This window comes from Grampus griseus, assembly GCF_964374135.1.
Source record: "Grampus griseus genome assembly, chromosome: 5".
Classification (NCBI taxonomy): Eukaryota; Metazoa; Chordata; class Mammalia; order Artiodactyla; family Delphinidae; genus Grampus; species Grampus griseus.
This window is the reverse complement of record NC_138998.1, coordinates 134,987,941-135,005,399: the sequence shown is the minus strand read 5'-3', so window position 1 is coordinate 135,005,399 and position 17,459 is coordinate 134,987,941. Positions and strand designations below refer to the sequence as shown.

General features: G+C 49.3%; 1 protein-coding gene across 1 annotated transcript in view; it reads left to right on the top strand.

Moving 5' to 3' along the window:
• Positions 1-17,459, top strand: part of CLDN14 (claudin 14) — a 75,287-nt gene that overhangs the window by 27,144 nt on the left and 30,684 nt on the right. The window contains exon 2 of the mRNA XM_082654988.1: positions 626-761. The gene's annotated coding sequence lies outside the window, so the exon portion shown is untranslated. The remainder of the gene's footprint in view (positions 1-625; positions 762-17,459) is intronic.

Below are 17,459 nucleotides of genomic sequence, written 5' to 3'. Positions count from 1 at the left end.
CCACCTCCCTCTGTGTTCCTACCACCACCCTTTCCTTGAAATAGCCATGGCCATTGAAGACCTTGACTACCTTTCTCGCTTCACCCACACCTCCTACCTCACCCTAATTTGTTGAGAAAAGATTGCTGGCAGATAGAGAAGACAGAATCGGGAGAAAACCTAGATACCTCTTGTTAAAAGAGGTTAAGAGGGTTCATAATAAACAGGTCAGAGCCCAACTGGAGGGATTTAGCTGAGGGTTCCCATGCAGGCTCCACCCCCATGCCCGGGCACTGGGGTCCCCAACACCCCGTGTGGGTGTTTCTGTAGACAAATATTTTTTTCAGGCCGACATTGGATTACATGACTGCAGACCTTGGGATTCAAAAGGGAAAGATGAAACCTTCACAGCAACTTGGGTTTTCTTTCAAGGGGCGTTTCCTCTACAGACGGTTTTGTTTTAACTGGTAATTCAAGGTGGGCAAAACAGTCCTGGAGAAATGGGTTTTCCTCCTCTCCAAGCCTGTCTCTCCCAAGAGAAACAGACACAGGCAAGGCCACAGGGCCCGCCCTCCTAACTAGAGCCAACGGCTCCTGTGAGTTTATGGTCTGGTCTGCTTCAATTTCTCATGTGTTGCCTTTCTAGGGGCTGCGAGGCCCAGCGATCTGGACACAGGCCAAGAAGTCAAGAACTGCTGGAGTCCAGGCCTCCGCTCTTGTGTTGACACCAGTGACCGCCCAGCCCAGCCAAATCACATGGCCCTGTTTTCCTGATGTATAAGGTGCGTAGAATGCTTTCCCCACCAAAAGAGGACTCCAAGGGATTAATTAGTTAAAATCTGAAAACGTGTATCATTATAATTGTTATTCCAGTTTCTAGTTAAAACCAAACTGGCCAAAAGGAAAGAAAATACCAGCACTGCCTCTGAGGGCAGCTACCTTTGCTCTTCCGGTATTTCCAGTCTGGCTGGTAGGAGAAGGTCCTGGGAAGCTCAGTGCTTGCTGGGCCTGAGCCTGGAGCTGTGCTCACCACGTTTGAGGATGAGGAGGTCAAGAATCCAACTGAGCCCGGGATACAACTGGGCTGTGAAAGTTCAGACCACTCCCTCTAGCAGAGGCCAGACATCTCTCGTGAGACCCAGACGCAGTATGTCTACAGTAGGGCCCTGAGTCTGTAGGTTCTGTGGGGATGGACAGGCTGTGTAGGTGATCATAAACAGATGTTTGGTTTCTAAGGTGTTAATCTAAAACCAGTGCCTCTGAGGGAGTGACTACTGCTTTCCTCAAGAGAAGATACTCTGGACCTCGAGAAAAGTTCTGCATGGTAGGGCAGGCCTCCCCTCCACAGCGACTCGGCCCTGACCATACTGTCTTCTTCATGGGAGACCCTCAATGGACCTCAGGCAACTCAGCACAGCTCCCTTTCTCTGGGTCTAAATAAATCCACCCCATTCCAACTCCTGCTTCCAAGTGGGAAACACCACACCCAAACATCTACCTTTCTCCGAACGTACCAGAAAGTACAGCCGCAGGCCTCTCTCCCCGTGGACTTCCGGTCTGAGCCAAGATGGCCGACACCGGAAGTGCCTTCAGGCACAGGGCAGGAGCTCCTCCCACTCCGCCAAGGAAGTCAGGGCGTAAGGCAGGAAGCATAGCAGCCGTGCCCGGGGCCAGCTGGAGACAGGATAACAATTTGCCACTGTCGAAATGGGTGGTTTTAAAATATTTGTTCAATATTTACTTGGAGGAAAGGCTGAGTCCTCGAAATAAAATAAGGAAGGGCCCAACAGGAGAAAAGGTCCTCAGGAGGGAGTCTCAGCCTGTCCCCCACCTCCAGGAAATTCGTTTCTGGCCCCAAATTTGCAGCCCACCCCCTCTGCAAAACAGAAGCCCCACAGTTAAGGGTACACACCTGTCTCAGAAGACACTGTCCCGCACAGGCCCCTCAGAACCCCTCATTCAAGTATTCCTTCCCTTTCCCCCCGCTATTTTCCCTCAAGGCAGATCTGGAAAAGACTGTTGTCTCTCTGTCTTGCTACTGTTTTCAGTAATGCTGCAACTGTTGGGCTGCCCGCCCCCCCCCCTCCCCCCCTCCGCCGCCCAGGGCTAAAAGGAAATGTAGTTTCTTTCCAAGTGCACTGGGAGGCCTGAGTGCTCTGGTGTGTCTGTAGCGGGGGCTCTGTGCCTGCGCACCCCCTGCACACCACTCCTGGCAACCCGGGCCCCCCAGTGTATGTCAGACTGGCCATGACATAGAAGGTGCACAGAAGTTAGGAAGGATTGCTCTCGGGGTCTTTAGAAGGTTAATTCTGGCTTCTGCCTTGACACCCCCTTCGCATGCCCTTGGTCATCTCTCCCAAGCCCACAGGGCTGCTTGGGGTGCTCATTGCAATTGCAGAGGACTTCATCTGTCCCCAGGAGCTCTCTGACCTTCACCCTCTGCTTCCTCCACCATTTCCAGGAAGGCAACTTGAGCTGCCTGGAAACTGGCTTTCTGACACCGAGCATAATAGTCTTCCGTCGTCCTTTGAGGCAAGTCCAGAAAAATCACCCGAACACCTTTTCCTTGGAACTATGGGTCAAAACTGTTACCTGGAACATGAAATAAGTGGCAGAAAGAAAGCCCAACGCAGAGTAAGCAGTGTGTTTTGCAGAACACACTCACCTCGGGAGGGCACTGAAAATACTCGTTAGCCAGGAGCGCAGGGCTGAAGGCCCCAAGGTGGCCTGGGAGCCTCCCTCCCAGCTCTCATCCTGCGAGTACAGAGCGCGGTGGGGGGTGTGGGTGTGTAGTAATTACGTGTAACTTTTAAGGTAAGTATTTCTGAGACCAGTGTTATCAGAATGAACCGGCACTGTGCAAGGTAGAAATAAGAAGTGTGCGTCCCATTTGCAAATGGTAACAGCATTGCTGGTAGCCGAGACACTCCCTCTATTTGTGAAGCGGGCCAGGCAAGCCGTTTTTTATTTAGTTAACCAACCGCAATCCCTTTCCATTTCCACATAGTAATTAAATCCTCGAGCAGTTGTCTCTGGGCTTTGTCACCTGGTGGTGGCCATGATGCCTGCGAGCCTTCGTCCCCTGCCACGTGGTCCGCTGGGTTTTAGGCAGCCCCTCAGGCTGATATTCCCTGTCGCTAAAAATATTCACCAGTCATGGGTGAGGACAATCTGGGAGTTGTGGTTTCTTCGTCGATGTCAGCCAATTTCTCCTGACCTTTAGGGCATGGCTGTTGTATGCAACCCCTCGTTTCAGGATATATCTTTGGCTGACTAATGTTTGTTGCCGTTTCTTGTAGCTCTCGATATTCTGCAATAGACACTTTGTTCCATATTAAATTAATACTTATTTTTACTTGAAAAAACAAAATGAAAGAGCGTGATATTAGAAATGAAAGTGCTTCTCTCTAGTCTCAACCCTTAGCTCTACTTCCCAGAGGTGACCCCTGTGGACATACAGCCTCGGAAGGATTCTCTGCATGATCAAAGTGCATGTGTTGCTTTCTTACACAAATAGGATCATACTGTACCCACTGGATTTCAACTTGCTTCCTTTACTTAAAATTGCATCTTGGAACTCTTTGCACATTAGAACCTTGAGAGGCATTTACTCTTTCAGTGGGGTGTCCTAGTGCAGTTTATGGATGCTATCCCCGTTAGCTTGTCTCTTATCAAGGACATTTAGCTTTTATCTAGTTGTGGTTTTTTTCTCCCACAAAGAGTCAATGAGTATTGGATATTGTACTGTGTGTCTTTGCATGCTTTAAGAGTATAACTGTGGGATGAATTCCTACAGCTGGGTTAAAGAGTAGTCACAATTTACGCCTCGATAATTATTACCAAATTGCTTTCCAAAAAAGACACCGACAGTATGATAATGCAACAGGGCAGTTTTTAGAGAAGCAAAATGGCCAACTCAATTATCCATAAATGGACACGGACGGTGCATTAAGCCTCCCTTCCATCAAAGCCAGGTGATTTGGGCCGGATTAAGCCAGGAAAGAATTTAACTATGGACTTCTCTCTGCGTTTCTCTTCTGAAGCTAAATATATAAGATATGGGCAATTCTGACTGGTTTTGTATTTTCTTTTCACTGCAGCCCCTGAGTTCCTCTTGTCCCAAGGTCAATTTGCTGTGTGTGTGCATTGGGCAAAGGGCCAGCTCAGGGGTGATGCTGCAGGGTCTCTGAGCCTTTGTAGAGCTGGGAGTGTTCTGGGGTGAGCTGCCAACTGTGGGTTCAGAGGCTGGGGCTCCCTGAGGTGTGCTGCTTTAGGATTTCTTTTTACCTCTCTAGTCATCCTATCCTTCACAATCCAAGTGTTCCTGTTCTTTGGCCCTTTTCTGCCTGTATTGTCCACTAGAAAATTATTAAGGGGGTTGGTAGGGTCATAGTTCTGGGGTGCCCTCCTTTGGCAGCTCAGGGTGGGCTTCTGCAGTGTTTCTCAAGCTATCTGGGGTGAAGGCCTACTCTTTTTATTTTAAATTTCCAATCTGTTATGGACCGATACTTTTGCAAAATATTAAGAAAGTTGAATTACTAGAAAAATGAAATAAAAAAACAGGCATATAAAACACAAGCCCAATTTCTTTTTCTTACATTTAACAGACATAACATTACTTTATTGATATTTTGCTGTAAAAGTGTTTTGAAATGTTTACCCCCAGTTTCTGTTCTCATCTCACTGGAGAGATGGGGAACAGTTTGAGTCGCACTGCTCAAAGCATATCTCCAGAAGCTTCTGCAGGCTTCCTTTTCACCCTAAGGCCTCTATCATTTTGCTGGGAGAGGGATTCTCATCCAATAAGGGAAGTTGTCCCGGTTTTCAGCCATGGAGGCCCTGGGTCAATCCCCACGGTTAACGTTGCACTTGGGTTTAAGCTCAGGGCTCTGCCCCACTGACCCCGGTCCTCTCCCCACCCCCAGCTTTTCCTGTGTGGGAAGCAGTAACTCCTGTGTGCAGGGTCCCCTAATCTGCTGGCTACACACCAGGAGACATCATATTCGTTCCTTCACATTTGACTTTCAATTTGATTTAAGGCAAACATCAACCTTCCCATCAGTATTACTGCCCCTTCTCTATAACCCGCTGCAGAAAGGCGAGACGTGAAATCTGAGGCTACGGATAAAAGGGAAGCGATAGTTTTTTCTATCAAGCCTTTAAAACGTCTCAATTCACTTTTTAACTAATTTTACACTTTGTGAGATACTTAGGATGGATCTTAATAGAAGGGAAATTATGAACAACAACCCCTCAAAATATGAGATTTTAAAAATCTTTTGTCTTTAAAGGGGCAGACTGTTTCAATTTTAAATACTCAGAAAACTGGTTTTCCGGTTTCCTTTTGGAACCTGAAGTAGCAGATCACAGCGGCATCTAGTGGACATTAGTTGTACAACAGATGGAGTAACCGGCAGAAAAATTAAAAAACAGTAATTTTTAAGTACTGTATTTCCTTAATTATAAGACTCAGATTTTTTCGCATTTTGAACATTTCTGAAGTTGAATTGTGGATTTTAATATATGGCACGTCACATTTTAATTAAAACTTTTCTCAGTGATACTCTGTCTTACAATTGATAGCATCTTAGTTTTGTCAAAATATGATTTTTCATATGAAACTTCGCAGGATGTTCATCCAGTCATCTTCTCATAGATGTTCTCATCTACTTCTCAGTAGATGTTATTGAACATCTACTTTATATCTGTAACTTATTGATTTACTGCATGTATTATATTCGCCACATATATTTTAATTGCATTATATTCCAAACTCTTACTTATAAAGCATACTGTAGACCTTTCTCCTTTATGACACATTAATGCTTTGACATTAGTCAGGCCTAACGCCATGTATTTAAAAATTCATTATTGCTTAGGCCCAGTAGTTCTCAACACTGGCCACATTTAGAATTGCCTGCAGAATTTTCTAAACTATACCTAGCCAGACAGCACCTCTCAGGGATCTTATCTAATTGGTCTAAAGGTGAGGCCAGCACATTTGGAGCTTATAAAAGCGTCCGAAGCTTTTAAATTCTAACGTGCACCCTGAGCTGAGAACTTTTTCCTGCATTTAAGTCAGATGCTTTTGAGATCATAAGGATTTTTTAATAGCTGAGAAATATTTGGTATTTTGTTTTATAGTAAACAACTCATGTCTTATAACTATCATAATTATGAATGCCAAGAAAATCTACTTTTAAAGCAATAGTGGATAACGCTACACCCATGGTATTCAAGAAAAATTCTTTCCTAAAGACATCATCATTTAGCGTATCATTAAATAATGTACAACTTGCATCTGATTCTTACACACTGACTCACAAAATATTATTTGAAGTGAATACCACAATGAGATCAGGAATGCTGAATAAGTGTAGAACAGTAGCTATAAAATGTACAAGATGTCACAGTAAATATATCTTTAATATACCACAAGCCTCTCAAGGAATGTCTACCAGCTAAAGAAAAAAAAAGTCTAAGATATCATTTCCTTGGAATACTCTTTTCTTGGCCTAGAGTGAGCTCTGCTAATTCCGGGACTGACCCCAAAGCCCACTACAGGGATGGCATAATTCCTGTTGACCTTCTGCCTAGTGCAGCAGTAGAATGTGATACCCCATCAGGCCACAGCAGGGATGAGAACAGTATTTCATGGGAGGCAGCTTAAAGAAGAAAGGACCTCGTTCATTTCTGGGCCCTACCAATTGCTAACTTTATAATCTTGTACAAATGACTGAACTCGTCAAATCTCTTATTTCTCAGCACACAGACTTAGGATAATAACACCAACGTCAGCTACTGCAAATATTAGAGTTAAAATATGTAGACGTGAAATGCACAATGGGCAGCAAATAGAAGAGCAATTACTATTATTCATCGTGGTTTCTTCTTAGTCCTTTTAGCTCATTGCAAAAAGTCAGAAGATGATGTTTTCCAGAATACTCCAGGCTGCATACTACCATTTACCCCCTCCAGCCGCCTCGTCCAGCCTCTAGGAACTGAGATCCATGTTTAGACAATAGCTTAGCCTCTTTGAGGTTCCTTGGATTCAATCAATAACTGGGCGTTTTTAATTCATAGGACTCTTTTTTCCTATCCTCGAGTGTTCTGTCAAGGCCTGAGTAACATAGTCCTAAAGTATTCTCCCTTCAATCCCTCTTTCCCCCAAAAGCAGCCTCTACCCAGGGCCAGCGACTGACTGGGAGCCTACCGTGTATCCCTTCAAGTAGAGAGAACCATGGGTCCTTGAACGAAGGCCAGGCTGCTGATAAGAGATTAACAGAGGCTGGAGTCTCTGACGATCAAAGTGACCCTGTGGGTTTGGGACAGGAGAGCTGCGACCATGTCAACGCAGTAGAAACTATGGAAGGGAAACAGGAAGAAGAGGATCTTCAAACAGGAAACTTGGGAGTTCGTGGGCCCATTCCCTAAAGCCCACAAGTTCCAGTTTAGTTTCACTCAGCCCCAAATGTCCCAGATTCCACCCAGCACGACCCTCCCTGGATCGAAGGATGGTGGCCACATCCCAAGGGTCCTGTTTATGTTCTGACTGGATTTCAAACTCTTTCTACCACCCACACTAGTGAATCTCAATCATGCTTTCCACTTTTGTGAAAAAGAAATGTGACATGGACAGAAACTCCCGTTAATAGTGTATTTTAATGCCCTGCAGACATGTCACTAGAAACCCATAACTTTCTTCAATTTTCGTTTTGCTGATATAAACTGGGCTGATACACTTAATGCAAAGAGAATCCAGACTTAGGTGAGAGCTGTCAGCCCTCAGTAAACCACTGTTTGTTCCTTCCTCAAGGCGAGGAAAGAAGGTTCCGGCTGGGGTAGGTCATCACCAAGTGGCGCGCCCTCCTGTTACTGAGAAGGCGTGATCCCTGGAACTACTATCCCTGCTCCCTCCCCCTTCAATAGCTGGGTCACCTCAGGCCACTCAACCTCTCCGAGTTTGCTTTCTCATCATTAAGTGGGACCTAATAATACCCTCCGCATAGAACTTTGTGCGGATTAAATGAAACGATGTAAATGGAATAGCTGGCACAGTGACGGTGATTATTACCCACATGTAACGTGGCATCAGATTGAAACTTGAGAGTAAACTTCGAGAGGGACCAGCTATCGAAAGTCAGTTGAACTTTTTAAAAGATGAGAAAATATGTAAGCAAAATTTTAGGAGCTAAAAATGGAATACATCTCCTTCCTGGGAAATAACCCTTCAGATCCTGTGTTGGGCAGGCAGTGGCTGGATGTGCCCCAGAGTTCCAAGGCATCACTGGGCAGCACGGGCTGGAGGCTGCAAAGCCCGATGCCCACCCTGACCTCAGGTTAGCTCCAGTCCAAGAAGTGGACATGGGGAAGCGCCCTCCAGCCCTCCTCACGTTTTATTTCATTTGCCCCCTGGTTTCTGTTAGAACTAGTGTTAGGCTTCTGCATCTGGGGCCGTGTGCTAACTTGCAATAAACAGACTAAAAAGCGGGAACTTTACAGCGAAGCCAAGTCAAACACCACTCTGAAAACCTATCCTGAGTTGCCCTGAGGTGTTTCCAAAAGCAAGACAAATATTAGCACTGAACAGCACGCTCTAATTCTCTGCCTGGGGCAGGGGGCTGGCAGGGGGGAACCAACATGGGAAGACAGGTACACTCTGTTTGTGGCTGGGCTCAGCACTGCCCAGGGGTCACTCCAAAGACCCCTCAGATTCTCCTGCTGGGCCCCTGATTTTGTGAAATGTCACCGTACCTCGGGAGACAATGGTGGCCCTTGAAACGACTGTTCACCTAGGAAGAAATGAATCATTTTTGGCTTTGCCCCAGCTGGCTCTATGAGCGGTAATAAGTCACTAGTTTATCTTCAGCTCTGCTAGCCCATTTAGAATCAATATTTATTGTCCACGTGTCTAGATCAGTGATTCTCAACTTTACCAGGCATAAGAATCACCCGGACAGGGGCCAGGGCTGAACTAAAAACACAATTCTCGGACCCACCTCCTAAAATTCTGAATCAACAGATCTGGGTCGGAGCCCTGGAACCTACCTTTTAGCAAGCCATCCTGCAGACTCTGAAACAGGCAGCCCTGAGGCCCACCTTTAGAAACTCTAAACACCTCCTATACAGCAATTAAATTCTAATCCTGATCGTGTTGTGTTAACATCCCAAACTGACTCAACCCTTAATAAGTAGTTCTCTGTGGACACCCAGGCCCATAAGGCCAAATGGCTGCATTGGTGCAAGTTCGAAGTGAAAGTTTGTGGCGTGTTCTCGGTTCCTGGATTATGCCAGGAGGACCAAAGCAAAGACAGGTCACGGTCTTGGTCTTCAAAAAGCCTAAAATCTAGCTGGGGAGATGGCTTGTTAGTGAAACACCAGCGAACCGACAAGGCCACGAGCAGGTCAGGGGTGGAGCAACTGGCGGGCTGTCAAGGCTCTCAGGTGCTCGAAACGTGGGATGTGAGTGCGGCTTAGAGAGCTCGGCAGCGACACAAGGAATCCCATGCACTGCAGCAAGTGCGAACTGAGGCCCATTGTGCACTGGCTCCACCATCCGGGAGTGGGCCCTGCTGGAAGGAGGGGACGGCGAGAGGAAGCAGGACAGCAGCCTGACCAGGGCTGGGCAGGCTGAGAGCAGAGAAGGGCGGGGTCTAGGACATGGGCTGACTGGCAACCACTTCGACAGTAGGGGGATGCGTGTTGGGGGGTAAGGAGACACAGTGAAAAGTCAGGTGCAGGAGTTTAGACGGTTAAATAGGTAAAGGTCAAATGGATTCCTTAGAGCATAATATGAAGAGAAGGGCTTCTTCTGGAGAGAAGAAAAGAAACTGCGGGGACAGGCACAGTCAGAGACCAGGTGAGCTGTGAGGCTGGGAGCTTCCACGGATGAATTCTGCCGAATTCTAGGGATTGAGTTCCATGGATTCCGGTGTCAGCGGAGGATGGGGGTGTACTGGGTTGAACAGTGTCTCCCTCCCCAAGTTCATGTCCTTCCTAGACTCTCAGAATGTGACCTTATCTGGACATAGGGCCATTGCAGATGTGATCAGCAGAGTTAAGATGAGGTCACACTGAGGAAAAGTGGACTCTTCATCCATTCTGACTGGCATCCTTATAAGAGGAGAAAAGACACACAGACAGACACAGAGGACGATGGCAGAGGCAGAGGCTGGAGTGCTGGCTGTCAGCAGAAGCTGGAGAGGTGCACGGGCAGATTCTCCCTCTGAACCCACAAGAAGGGACCAACCCTGCCCACACCTTGATTTTGGACTTCCAGCCTCCTAAAGGGTGAGAGAATACGTTTCTGTTGTTGTAGCCCACCCCGTCTGTGGTTGTCAGACAGCCTTAAGAAACTAATACAGGGGGCTTGAGGAAGAAAAGAAGCTGAAGGGGCTTCCCTGGTGGCGCAGTGGTTGAGAGTCCGCCTGCTGATGCAGGAGACACAGGTTCGTGCCCCGGTCCGGGAAGATCCCACATGCCGCGGAGCGGCTGGGCCTGTGAGCCATGGCCGCTGAGCCTGCGCGTCCGGAGCCTGTGCTCTGCAACGGGAGAGGCCACAACAGTGAGAGGCCCGTGTACCGCAAAAAAAAGAAAGAAAAGAAGCTGAAGACAGGTCTCTAGGGAGCGCAGGATGGCCAGGTGATGGCCAAGAGTCGGCTGAGACAGGGCTGGAGCCCCAGGGAGCCTGGCAGTCACTGCCTTCCCCTCCATCATCGTCCAAGGAAGACACGGGACAAAGTTTTCGGAGGAGGAAGCGGGTAGACACAGCAGCTGCCCCGCTCTGCACTCCATGCATATCTTCTGATTCCCTCTTCCATGTGTTTCCTGAACAGTTATCACAGTGAGGGACTTCCCTGGCGGTCCAGTGGTTAAGACTCCACTCTCCCAATGCAGGGGACATGGGTTCGATCCCTGGTCGGGGAACTAAGATCCTGCATGCCACACGAGGCAGCCAAAACTAAACCAAACCAAAACAGGACAGTTACACAGTGGCCAGGGGCTTAGACAAGGTTTCTGAGCCACCCCCAGGACTTAAAGGATTGTTCTGGTTATCATGTGTACCAAACGATTGTCAAGAGCAGGCCTTGTTTTCCCACACAGGCATTGGGTCGTTTCAAAGAGAAAACACAATGCCCCCATTTTCCTCACTAGATTCCCCCATAAAATCAAAATTGGAGAAAGCTGAAGACAGAATGGCCCCATTCACACGAAAACTCTAAAGGACAGTTTCCCATGAGTTGAGGGGATCATTGGCCCCCGCAAACTAGGGTGTTATGTCGCATACTTCTCAAGGTTTACCATCCTTGAGATCATCTCTCTCGCCCTCCCTCGGTGAAATTTCCTAAAAGCGGCTGCACAGAGGCCACTCTTCTGTCAGATCAGGGCCACTCAGTGCCCCAAGCTGTGCAAAGTGGAAAAAAAAGGTGCCTTATCCAGGAGGATGGATTGCAAAAAAGTGCCCCTGCTGAGTGAGCCGCTTAGAGGGAAATGACGTGACCCCCGGGGCAGGAACAAGGCTTGGCCAGTGGGGCCCTGGTTGGATCTCAGCTCCCACGAGGCCCACGTTTGCACAGCGCTGACACTGCCCGGACAGATGCGGCCAGCCGTGTCCCAGGGCACAACCGAGGCTCATTTTACCATCCCTTTATGGAGCCGAAGGACCCTGCTGAGGGGCGAGCCCACCTCTCTGGGGGCTGCCGGACGCTACAGCTGCTTCCTGTGCCTGTGTCTTTTCCCCGGGTGGCCCGGAGGAAGGCTTTGCTCTCCATCTTATCCATTTTCACATTTCCATCCCCAAAACAGTGCTCAGTCATGGTATATACTCCCAAGGTGTCTGTGGAACGTAAGTGCACGTGTCCAATTCAAGACTGGAAGCCTCTTCTGTTGCTCAACCAAGCTGCTACCAGAAGTATTTTTCCCATCAGCTGTTTTACTGGTCTTTAATAGCTAAATCCATTCAAGAGATGTAAAATAAAATTCCTTGGAGAAGGAAAGGTCAACTTTGAATCCTCCAGGACCAGAGAAAAGGCGTTATTGTTATTGTTATTGTTATTTTCCTGTTTTCCTTCTCTCTCTGCCCACACTTCTCCCAGCTCACAAAGGCATTCCCTCCCCGTCCACAATGTCACTGTGCCGTCGCCTCCAGTGGCCAAGATTAAGACTCACCACCACGGAGTACCATCACTTCCACCCGTTTCCTTCGAAACGACCCTGAAAGCAGCAAAGGAAATCTAACCACAGCCTTGACGAGGCCGCCCCAGCCATTGCTCTCCTGGAATAACATCCAAGCCACTGGCAGCAGATCTGGAGCGCAGCTCGTAACTCAGCCCTTGGAGGGTGGGTCGTGCAGGTGTCTCGAGGTGGTTGGGACCCCTGTGGGGGCAGCGAAGGTGACAGGCGAAATAAGGAATGATTTCTCGGCCTCGTTCCGGCTTTCCTGGGCTCAGGTCAGGTCTTTAAGATGATTTGTGCAAAACCTGTGAAGTTCAGTGATTTCACAGCTCGCGCTGGGCCTGCTTGAGTTCACTGAAAGATAAGAGTTATTGGAGAGATGAAAGATCAGTCTGAAGGGAAGAGAAAAGAAAACAGACTCGGGGCCACTGCCTGTTGGAAAGCAAAGAAAACCTGTGTTCTTCACCATCTCTCTTCCTTCCGTCCCCGGATTCCTTCTCCATCAGACGGGAGGGAGCCCTGAATGGACTCAAGCATTTGCTCTTTGGGCTCCAGGTCAGATGATTTAAACCAGGAAGGGGGAGCGAGGGATGCTCGGGGAGGTGCCCTGTGACCTCCTGTGCCCCCAGTTCACCACGTGGTCTAAATCTGGAGGGATTTGCCCTCAGGGGAAACGCTTCTAAATCTGCCTGGATGGAGCGAGGTCCTTCTGAATGCTTGATCTCTATAAAGTCGTGTATTTTAGCTTCCTAGGACTGTAGTAACAGAGTACCACAAATTAGATGAGTTAAGACAACTGAAATATATTCACTCACAGTTCTGGAGGCTGAAAGTCCACAATTAAGTGGTCGGCAGGGCCACGCTCTCTCTGAAGGCTCTAGGGGAGAGTCCTTCCTTGCCTCTTCCAGCTTTTGGTTATTGCCGGTGATCTCTCCATCCCTTGGCGTACGGCAGCATGCCTCCAATCTCTGCCTCTGTCTTCACACGGTTTCCTTCTGTGTGTCCTCTCTGTAACCTGTGTCTAAGGACGACAATCATATTGGATTAGGGGCCCACCCATATGACCTCATTTTACTTTGGTCGCCTCTTTAAAGACCCGATCTCCAAATACAGTCACGTTCTGAGCTGCTGGGGGTTAGGGCTTCAACACAGGAATTTTGGGGAGGGACACAGTTCAGCCATAACCCTCATCCTTCCATGGCCAAGGTGGTGAGAACTCAGACTCACTTCCACCATTCAGGAGTGCAGGAACCTCCTTCGTTCTCTTCCATGTGAGCCCCTCTCCCACGGGTAGCAGAGGGGAGTAATTTGTCATTAATATTATCTCTGGGTCCTCTGGTTGGAACAATCGCCTTCTGTGGAAACAGGCTCCATGAGGAAATACTTACTGGTAGATTTCAGCTCTCATCAGTGCGGTTCTCTCCTCCCCACGCTCATATCCAAGATGGCAGCCAGCGCACAGGGAAGCTCGTGGTCCCCATGGGGAGGAGACAGGTCTCCTGGTCTTGTCCCGTCCCTGCACCGCCCCTTCTGCCAGGCAGCTGTGCTGGTCCTGGTGAGTGTGCTGGCAGGTATCCACTCAGAGGCATGTGGGCTGGGTCAGCCTTTTGGGCATCCAGCTGATGTCCCTGCTAACGGCAAGGGTCTGAGGGCCTAGGCTTGGGAGCTCTCACGTGTGACCAAATCACCTTGGAGATCCCCTAGGTCTGGTGGGATGTCCACTCCATCCCTGGCCAAGGTGGGCCCCTCACAGCCACTGGCTCCCAGCAGACCTTGGTTACATGCTGCACTGATGTGGGAGACATAAGAGGACCCCTGGGTCCCCTCCATGCTGCAGAGGAGATGAAGGCGTCCAGGAATCCTGGTCCCACGCATTCACCCCATCTCCCTGCAACCACCTTGGGCTCCCCAACACCCACGTGCCTCTGCACTGGGATGGGGGTCATCTCCTCCAAGGTTCCAAACAGGGAGCAAAAGAAAAGCTCACCTTCCTTGGGCTCCCACCTGGAACATTCAGTCTGGGGGGAATGGGGCAAACTATGTGACCACTGGCTTCCCCTTCCTCAGCTCCCCTTCCCATCCTCATCCACCCTATTCCTCGTGGCAGAAACTTGCACGCAATGTCCTGAGTGTTCTGCATTATAAGAACCTCAGAGATCACATCTCTGGGCCTGGATCTGTATATGGTAATAGGAGCTAAAGGAATTTTGAAAGTCATCTCTTGCCAATGCCTGGCCTTCAAGAACACTGTCTTGCTAGAGACATAAAAACCTCTACTGGAGATCAGAAGCCAAAAGCTAGTCCTTCGCCTACTTCTCCTCCGTGCCCCGCCTCACTGGAAGTCAGAGGGGCAGCCGTCTCTACTCGCAGACCCCCAGCTCAGCTGGGACTTTTAGGGTGACCCTGCCTGTCCATGGAGCTGACCCTGAAGGTCACTCTGAGGCTGTCTTCTTACTCCTTGAGCCCAGAAGAGTCTCCGTCTCTCCTCTGGTGAAAGGAAAACAAACAACAACAACAAAAAACTAGCTCAACAACTATTATTTCAAGATCAGCTCTGCCCTGGACCTCAGCTCCTAACTTAGGGGCCAAGGATTGGACCACGTTCTTGGTCCTAATATGCCCAATCCCTTCCAGCCTAAACCGTTCCCGGCCACAAGGGGGCTGCATGAGTTTCCTGGGGCTGCCATAATAAATCGTCACAAACTAGGAGGCTTAAAGCAACAGGACTTTATCCTCTCATCCTCTATATCCTCTCATCCTCTATCCTCTTGAGGCCAGAAGTCCAAAATCAAGGTGTGAGCAGAGCCGTCCTCCCCGAAGGCTCTGAAGGCTGTAGGGGAGAATCCTTCCTTGCCTCTTCCAGCCTCTGCTGGCTCCTGGCATATTCCTCAGCATTCCTTGGAGAGGAGGTGCAATCACCCCCACCTCTCTCTCCGTCTTCACATGGTTTTTTCTCTTCTTGTGTCTCTTCTCTCCCTTTAAGGACTCCAGCCGTTAGATTTAGGGCCCACCCTAATCTAGTATGACCTCATCTGAACTTAATTACCTCTGCAAAGACCGTTTCCAAATAAGGTCACCTTCTGAGGTTCCAAGCGGACATGAGTCTGGGGGACACTATTCAGTCCACTGCAGGGACTCATGGGTTAGTGCCTCCTAGTAGCGTTCTTACTCCTGTGACAAAACCCCAAGCACAAAGTGGGGGCCTGGGAAGAGAGTGGTGCCTTTTCCTCCTCATCCATCCTCCCAAACATACCATATATCCTTGAATACCGTGTGTGTTTTCATACTGTCCGGACACATCCCTTCGGAAGTCAGCAGCTCCTGCAAATACTGGCCTTTAGGGCTTCCCTGGTGGCGCAGTGGTTGAGAGTCCGCCTGCCGATGCAGGGGACACGGGTTCGTGCCCCGGTCCGGGAGGATCTCACATGCCGCGGAGCGGCTGGGCCCGTGAGCCATGGCCGCTGAGCCTGCGCGTCCAGAGCCTGTGCTCCGCAACGCGAGAGGCCACGGCAGTGAGAGGCCCGCGTACCACAAAAAGAAAAAAAAGGAAAAAAAAAATACTGGCCTTTAGCACTTGCTCTGGATTCACACCCACTCCTTCTGAAACAGCCAACCCCCTTCCCCTTGGTCTTCCATGACCATTTGCTTATTTGTTTATACCCCTTCTTGTTCCAAAAAGGACTTCAGGCAGACGGTTTTTATTACCGGGCTAAACGAACACAGCAAGATCCTGTAGCAAACACGGTCTTCACCACAAACGTAAATTTCCATGAAACCAACATGAAAAAATCCCAAAGCACTTGGAAATTAAAATGATCGTGTTAAGTTTGACACTGGCCCCCCTTCTTTATTTTCGTGGACTCTCTGAAACAGAATATTCCCTGCCGTTCTGCCTTTGCAAGCTTCACGCACGCGGTCTTATGTTCTGGCGAGACCCTGTATGGAAGAGGCCTCTGGCTGAGGAGGGAGATTCCGGCCTATTAAGAGCCGAAGACAGCAATGCAAGTGCCTTGTTTTAGGACACGGGCCTTAGAAAGGAGGCTGTGAGGGGGTCCCTCGTTCAAGGACTGGAAATGTGCCCTGTGGTCGCCGCGTGGCCCTGATAATTTTGCCCAGGGGAGCCACCAGCCAGCATCTGGGACTGAAAATGGTGAAGGGCCTGCAGCCCCCTCATTTCCCGTGATAAAGGAAGCTCCTTCTCTGGCTCAGTTATTCTCCTTTTTTACCTTAGTGACAGGGAATTGGGAAGATTCGGCTTTGCTGCTGCCAAAAGTCATTTTGAGAAAAAGTGTGGGTCTGTGTGTGTGTGTGCCTGCACATGTGTGCATTGTGTGTCCGTGGGCATGCATGTGCACATACGTGTGTGCGTGTGTGTGTGGAAACGGGAGAGGTTGGAGCAGGAAGCAGAGGCGGAAGGGAGAGTGCGGACAAACACCCCTCCCGGCTTATCAAACTGAATATTCAGCAGTATTCCTCGCCCTTTGGAAAAGGGCCTGATAGAATCTGAACGTGTCTCAGGAGCCTCTGACTTTGCCATCCATGTGCTGCCTGATTCAGGGCAACCAAGATATTTTGAAGGTGTTTCAAGCCAGGCCCCGGCCAAGCCATCCCTGTGATGACTGTGACGGATGTAAGCTAGGATCAGGGTGGAGGAAAGACCTTTCAGGAAACTTTGCTGAGATCCGCACTTGTTCATTCAGCGAATCTCGATCGAGGTTCTCGGGGCCCGCTTGCAGAGCTCCACGTTGAACCCAGTTGCTTGTAACAACTGGCTTTTCTAACAGCTGGAGGGAGGGTTGGTAACACTGGGCTAGCAGCTTGTGGAGGAGAGAATTGCAGGCTTAGATCAGAGGCCCGGATCTTCCTCTGACTGGCTGTGAGGACTGGATCAGATGCCTGACCATGATAATAGCTGCCTCACCGAGGTGTCTGCATGATTAAATAAGAGTGTGCAGAAAAGCACTTAGTAAATTACAAGGCGTGAGGCACCCCGGAGGTGTGACACCTGGCGTCAGGGACCTTTCTGTGTGTTAAGGGGTAGCGATTAGGAGGAATCCAGGGCTGGCTGGGCCTTTGTCCAGAATGGCAGGTGGATGACCTGGTGGTCTTCTCCAGCCCCAGGAGATGCTACCCACCCACTGGGTCCTGCAGTCGACATCCCGGCTACATGTTGCCTCCTTCTGGGTTGCCGGGCCTGCCCGCCCCAGGCTGAGCGGTGTAACCTCGGTGCAAACACGGCGCGCCCTCGAGGAAGGAAGCGTTTGCTGCAGGAAGGTCACAGTCTCGTGGCCTTAAACCCTCTGACA